Below are 7,150 nucleotides of genomic sequence, written 5' to 3' on the forward strand. Positions count from 1 at the left end.
GCAGAGCCAGTGTGGTTCTTGGTGGTAACCACTTTATTTTCTAGATTCACAAACCATGTTTTTGCCCATCTAGCCAGGAGCCTCCTTGGGCATGGTACCTTCTTCTATGATCCATCTTCTCCAGTTTTTGAGTTCAGAATGACACTTGCTCAGGTTTTCTGATCCTCTGCCAGCTTCCATGATGACTTGGAATTGTGCAAGTGCACAGTTCTACAGGCCTGCCGGTCATGACCCACAATTTACCAACAGGATATCAACACATCAATTGGTTACCCTGGGGCAATGCTGGGTATTGTCTGAGTAATTAGGTTCAAAAGAGCAGTGATGAAATTGAACATCTGAATTATTCTGGATTATTTTCCTAAGGGGAGAGGAAATGCGGGCCAGGGGAAACAGGAGGAGGCCTGCTTACACTAGGAGGGTGGTTAGCACAGAAGCCAATTTCTCATTTTGTAAGATCAAGTCCAAACTCCTTAGCTTCATACTAGGAAATGACTGTACTGTAATCTGTGGTTTTTCAATGTACTGCTACTGCACATTCTGAAACATCAACGTGAAATGGTAGTGGTAAGATTCCAGAAATGATCTCACTTTAAAGGTGAGGGCTAGGTCTTAGGCATTAGTGAAGGCTGGCGACTTCATCTGGCAAGGACTTGCTCATCCTTTGTCCTTACCCATCTCTTCCTAAAAATACATAAAAATTAGATGGGTCCTTGGCCTAGAAACAGGAGACTTCCAGGTCCTAAGGGGCCCATGAACAAGGCATCTCATTCTCTCCTGGTCCTTGAGCTTCTCCCCTTCACTGACTGTCACAGCATGAATGTTCCAATTGTCTTATAAACAAAACAAAAATAATTTCACTAATAGAGAAATAGATAAATAAATTATTAAATGGTTTAATATATTAAATTTATAAATATTCACTATATCCATAAGTTATATTTAATGTAAAATATTTTATTCTTCTGTTAAAATTAGTGTTTTAAGTAATGTGAGGGAAGAAGAAACTTTCCTCTACCTTCAAGGTTCTTCTGGCTGGTCTAATAATCAGACATGAGACAGATTAGCAAGAGAAAAAAACAAATTTAATGTAAACATATGTATGAGAACCCCACACACGTGAGTGAATGGAAGACCCAACATGCACAAGAGGTTCAGAAATAGGGAAGAGGATTGAGGTATATAAGACACACTGAGTTTCAGCTGAGGTAATGCACCTTGGGGGCTTCGAAGGGTTATTGCAGGATGATAAGAATAGACATTTAGTAAATAGAAGTTTACCCTTCCCTATAGACAGGTCAAAAGAAAGTTATCTTTGACAATCTCTTATTATGGGCAAGGACCTTAATGCAAGTTCTTCTAGATAAAGGGAGGAGCAGTAGTTTCTCTTGAGTCTAAAGCTAAAATTACTAGTAGCTCAAAGTAATCTGCACACCAATGAGGCACATCTTGGGGTGACTCATTCTAAACCCCCACAGTATTGTATGCTGCTTTTATAATAAGAAAATATCAGATTACTAAATAAAAGCTAAACATGTTGGTTCAAAAGCATTGAGGAGTTTTTAGTCTGTATTAACATTCATTTTTTTTTCCACTCAGTGTAAGTCCTTTATTAATGTAATTATCTAGCTCACTGTTGTTTGGTTTTCTGAATCTGCTGTCTGTCCACTTTTCCCTTCCTCCTGCCACCACCTCCTTTTGCTTCTTTCCCAGTCAAGCTTCTCCAAGGAAGGGTATGGACTCCCTTGCTCCAGGTCCTCCCCTCCCTTTCTCTCCCCCATGCTTTGCAACCTAACTTCCGTCTCTATCACTGCAGGAAACTGTTCCTCAAGGTCACCAAGCAGCCTCCGGAGCTAATTTCAATAGACATGTTCAGGCTTTATCATGCACGATTTCTTGGTAGTGTCTGATACTTGGCAACTCCCTGCTTCTCCAAGTTTCCTTCTGCATTTTCTCTTAACCCTCCTTCTCTCTCTCTTTCTAGCCAGTCCTTAGATGTTGTCATTCCCTAAATTTCTCTCCTAAGTGGCCTTTCTTTTCCCTTTACATGAAAATCCCCTCCCAGCAATTTCATTCTGATTAGATGATAACCCTCTTGAACTCCAGGTACAAATCCCACAAGTCCTTCAAACCCAAATTCGAAACCCACCCTATTATCTCCTCCCTCACCACCACCACCCTCCCTTGTGGTCTGTCTCTGTGGTGGTTCCACCACCTAGTAAGCAGTTTGGGTAAGAAATGTAAAAGGTATTCTCAACTCCTCCCCTTCCCTTAGCCACCTCTTTCAGCCCATCTCAAATTTTGTAACTGCCTGCTCATTAGTAGCACTCAACCCACTTAATTCTCTCCACCCCCTTCTTAGTCTCAGGTCTTTCACCTCATCCAGGACACTGCTATCCTTTCCTAATTGGTTTTCTTGCTGACTGTCCCACCCCCTGCCTACCCCACTCACCACCCTTCTGCTCCAATTCCTCCTCCACACCAGGAGTGTTTTTTATAAAATGCAAATCTGATGGTGTCATTCCCCTTTTTGACATTCTCAAGGGATCCTTATCACCTTAGGGAGGAGAAGGTCACCTCTGGCTGCTCCACAGCCCTCCTGTCCAGGAGCTGCCTACCTCTACAGCTCCTGTCCTGCACCAGATTTCATCCCTAGTCCAGCCTTCTCAGCTCAAGCAGGTAATGGTACCCAAGCCTCCAGGTCCTATTCCAAAATCTACAATTGTGTTATTCAGGTTGGCTAAGGCCTTACTAGTCTCTGGAAACAAATGAAGTCACCCTATTGATAATAACTCCAATTTCTCTGGTCCACATCATGTAAAAATGTGCCATCTTACAATCTTTATGCTATTTCTGGGAAAGTCTCACCTATGTCCACACAAAAGTCCAGTTGCCACCTAGTGGTCTGCTGGGCATTTGTAGAGGGTCTCATGTTGCCTTCTCAGCACCCATGTCACCCTTCCTGTATGTGTAGCAGCCACGCCATTTGAACGGTCCTGGCCTCATCTCAACTCAGGGGGATCCTGATTGGTTCAAGCCAGGGTTTCTCAAGGTCAGCACCATTGGCATTTTGGACAGGATAATTCTATGTTGGTAGTGGAGAGTCGGGCTGTCCTGGGTATTGCAAAATGTTTAGCAGCATCTCTGGCCTTTATCCACTAAATGACAGTCGCACACACCCCTGTGATAAAATGTCTTCAGGCATTACCATATGTCCCCTGGGGAGCAAAATTGCCTCTGCTTAAGAACTGCTGATCTAAGCTAATAACATAATGTCATTTCCATCCATAGTTATTGGTTTGGGTATATGACCTAAATTGGTCCAATTAGAATGAAGTTCAAGAACTGTGTTCAGGAATTTTGTTTTCTCACCTGTTTGATGCCGACCTAGGAACTGAGGGCAGCCCTCTGGCAAACACAAGGGGGGGCAGCTGTAAGATGAAGCTGATTTCATGGAAACAAACTGATGAAAAAAAATCAAGTCCTGAGTGACTTCTGTGGACCACCCCTTGATCCAACTGCCTGAAGCCCACTGCATGCTGGACATTTCCATATACTAAGCATATGAATGCCCTTTACTTTTTACATCATGTGTAATCCTGTTACTTGCAACTGAAACCATCACTGCCCCATCACCTGCTCAGTCCAGATCCACAGTCTAACACAGGGCCCTGCACAAGCACTAGTTACTACTACCATTTCCCACTGGGCTCTGGTGTCCACCCCGAGCACAGCCCCTATGATGTATTGCTTCCCAGTGGGACTGCCACCAATGTCTTGGAGCCCTCAAGATGCAAATTCATCAGAGCATCCTGGACAAAGTGAGGTAGACTATCTATCTCTCCCCTTCACGTTCCACTCTGTGAGAGGGCCTCGTGGTTCATTGCTCTGGCCACAATGTCATTCAGAGGTTTTGTGAAACAGACACTTTTCTTTTGCTGGCATTGCAGCTCTCTCTCTTCGAAGGACAACATATGAGTTCATGCGACACGACCAAGGACATTTAAGTAATAGGACACCACCCTATATTAAACTTCCTTAGCCTCTCCAAAGCCAAGCAGGATCTTTCTAATCCTAGAATATTCTTTCCCAGAAGGCCTCTCAGCCTCTTTCAGGTAGACTCTTATTAATTAGACTAACATTGGTGTATCAATTAGTTTGTGCTAGTTTAACCTGCAGGACCAAGCAATCCCAAAATCTCAGTGGTATGCAATAAGAGTGTTCACAGTTTTAATATCATATTAATTATATAAACATAATGGCTCTATATGTAAATGTACTCAAGATTCATTACCAGCCCTTTAATATAATGGTTTCTCCATTCTTTATTTAACAGATTCATCTCTTGACTAGTTGGATTCCATCACTAGGTAGTTTTTCAAGAAGTACTTAGGACAACAACAGTCCCTGCATTTTCTCATGTTTGTGAATGACTGTTGTTTTTGGACTTGAGTGATTAGTTGGCTGAGTGGAAACTTGTGGGCTCAGATGCTCTCAGAACTCCGTAGACATCAATCCACTACCTTTTGCTCCTGAGTTGTACTGGGGATAGGCCTCAGGCCAGCTGATGCTGTTTTTTGCTTTGTGAGTGACTTGCTTTTCCTGCCTGGATGCCTATATGATTTTTTTCTTTAGCTTTAATACTTATTTACCTCACTAAGATGTGTTTTTCTGGAACAGAATGTGCTCTTTCAAACTGTACACTCAGGTCTTCCTTAGGAAGACAGTTTCCTTTTATTTTTTATTGTTTGCTACTCCATTTATTCAGTCTTTGTCTACTGGAACAACAATTGCATATATGCTGGAGTTCTTCGGTCTATTGTGAATATCTACCTCTTTGTTTCTATCTATTCTCCATTTTTATTTAATGAGGCTTTTCCTCAAACTTATCTACTGTGCATCTTAATCTGCTTTCAAAAATTATGCTATATTCTTGTGACTGCCAGTAAGGTTTTTATCTTTCTAACACCTTATCCTCTTACATTTTAATTTTTTTAATCTTTGCCAGCTCACTTTTTCATCTCTCTCCATTGCCTTAAATGTTGCTTGTTCAATCTCCTTGATCCCCTCCCTGAGCCCTTCCATGTCCCCATGAAAAGTGCGTGCTCTCATTAATTTCTTTGAGCTCCTGGACAGAGTGTTTTTCTGAAATGTTCCTCTGTCTCCTGAAGTAATTCTTTTTCTGACAGGCATTCGCCATATATCTTTTTACTTGCTATATATCTTTTCTCCTGTCTCAGCTCTCTTGAGTGTGCTGTTCTGCTTTTTACCCACTTTTAGAGCAGGAAAGCTCTGTGTAGACCAGCATTTTTCTCAAGAATTATGTTAGAGAGGTACAGGGGAGGGGGCTAGAGCAGGTGACAGCTTCAATTTAGGCACTAATCTGACAACTTTCTCACCAAAAACACTATGTTCTCTGCCTACAGACACCACCTCCCTCAGGTTCTGGTGATCCCTTCCCACACTCTGAAGATGAGCCAGAAATCTTTTTTGAAGTTTCCTCTTCTTTAAATGTCCTTCCTATTACTTTTCTACCCTTTTCCCATCATTTTAAAAATCGGCTTTATTAGAGTATAATTTAGACACATTAACGTTCATTTTAAGTGTGCAGTTCAATGAGAGCAAGCAGTTGTATACAGCCATACAACCACTCGCAATCAAGATGTAGAGCATTTCCGTCTTCCTGAGGTTTCCCTGTGTCTCTTTGTATCAGTCCCTTCCTCCGGCCCCGCAGCCCAAGGTAACCACTGAGCTACCTTCTCTCTCTGTAATTTTGCCTTTTCTAGAACTTAATGTAAATGGAATCATACAACATATAGTATGTAGTCTTTGGTGCTTTTCTTCTTTCACTTAGCATAATGCTTTTGAGATTCATTCATGTCGTTTGGGTATCAGTATTTTGATCTTTTGTCATTGCCAAGTAGTATAACATGGAAATTTTACGATTTGTTTACTCATTTACCAGTTGATGAACATGAGGGCTGTTTTCAGCTTGGGCCTTTTATGAATATAGCTGCAGTGAACATTAGCATGCCTGTGTTTGAGAGCACCTAAGTTTTTTTCTCTTGGGTGACTACACAGGAGCGGGATTGCTGGATGTATAATGTGTGAATCATACTTCTTTGCAAAGTGGGTGTACTATCTTACATTCCCAAGTAATGTGTCAGCATTCTAGCTGATTGTCCTCGACAGTGCTTTCTATTGTCTTCTGAATGTAATTCTGGTGGGCACAAAGCGGTATCTCATTGTGGGTTTAGTTTGTATTTCCCCAAAGACTAGTGATGTCAAGCATCTTTTTACTTGCTTATTGGCCATTGGTGTGTTTTCTTTGGTGAAGTGCCTCTTTAAGTATTTCACTCATTTTTAAATTGGGTTATTTATCTTATTTTTTAATTACAAGAATCCTTTAAATGTTCTGAATGCAACTCCTTGACCAGATGTATATTTAGTAAATACATCCTTCCATTCTGTAGCTTATCTTTTAATTTTCTTAATAATGTCTTTTGAAAAGAAAACTTTTTAATTTTAATGAGTTCATTTTACAATTTTCTTCTTTTATTGGTTTATGTTTGTTGTGTCCTTTACCTTATCTTTTTTCAATTTGGATTTGATTGGTATTAACTTTTTCATTTCTTTACTAGTCATTGTATTTCTACTTTGTGAAACTTTATTTTCATGTCTGCCTGATTTTCTTCTAGTGTGTGCATATTTTTGTAATGATGTACACTGGCTCTTTATATATTAAGGATTTCCATTATACATGATACAAATATTTGTCTAATTCACTTTGGATTTGTCTATTAAATAATTCTTGAGCAGCGTACTATGTGCCAGACACCCTATCAGATACAGAAAAATCATCAGTGAACAAAATAAAATCTAAAAACCATGCCCCCCAAAATTATAACTTTGTATGATGATGAGATGTTAATTAAACTTGTTGTAGGGATCATTTCAGAACATATACAAATATTGAATCATTATGTTGTACACCTGAAACTATTATAATGTTACATGTCAATTAGACCTTAATGGTTTTTAAAATGGTCTCACAAAACTTATACTCTTAAGCAGGAGTCAATTAATTTTTCTGAAAATGGACCAGATGATAAACACTTTAGACCAATAGGTGAATTCAGGGTGGGTTCCT

Source organism: Phyllostomus hastatus, unplaced genomic scaffold (genome assembly GCF_019186645.2).
Source record: "Phyllostomus hastatus isolate PE091 unplaced genomic scaffold, TTU_PhHast_1.1 phas_scaffold_78, whole genome shotgun sequence".
Taxonomy (NCBI): Eukaryota; Metazoa; Chordata; class Mammalia; order Chiroptera; family Phyllostomidae; genus Phyllostomus; species Phyllostomus hastatus.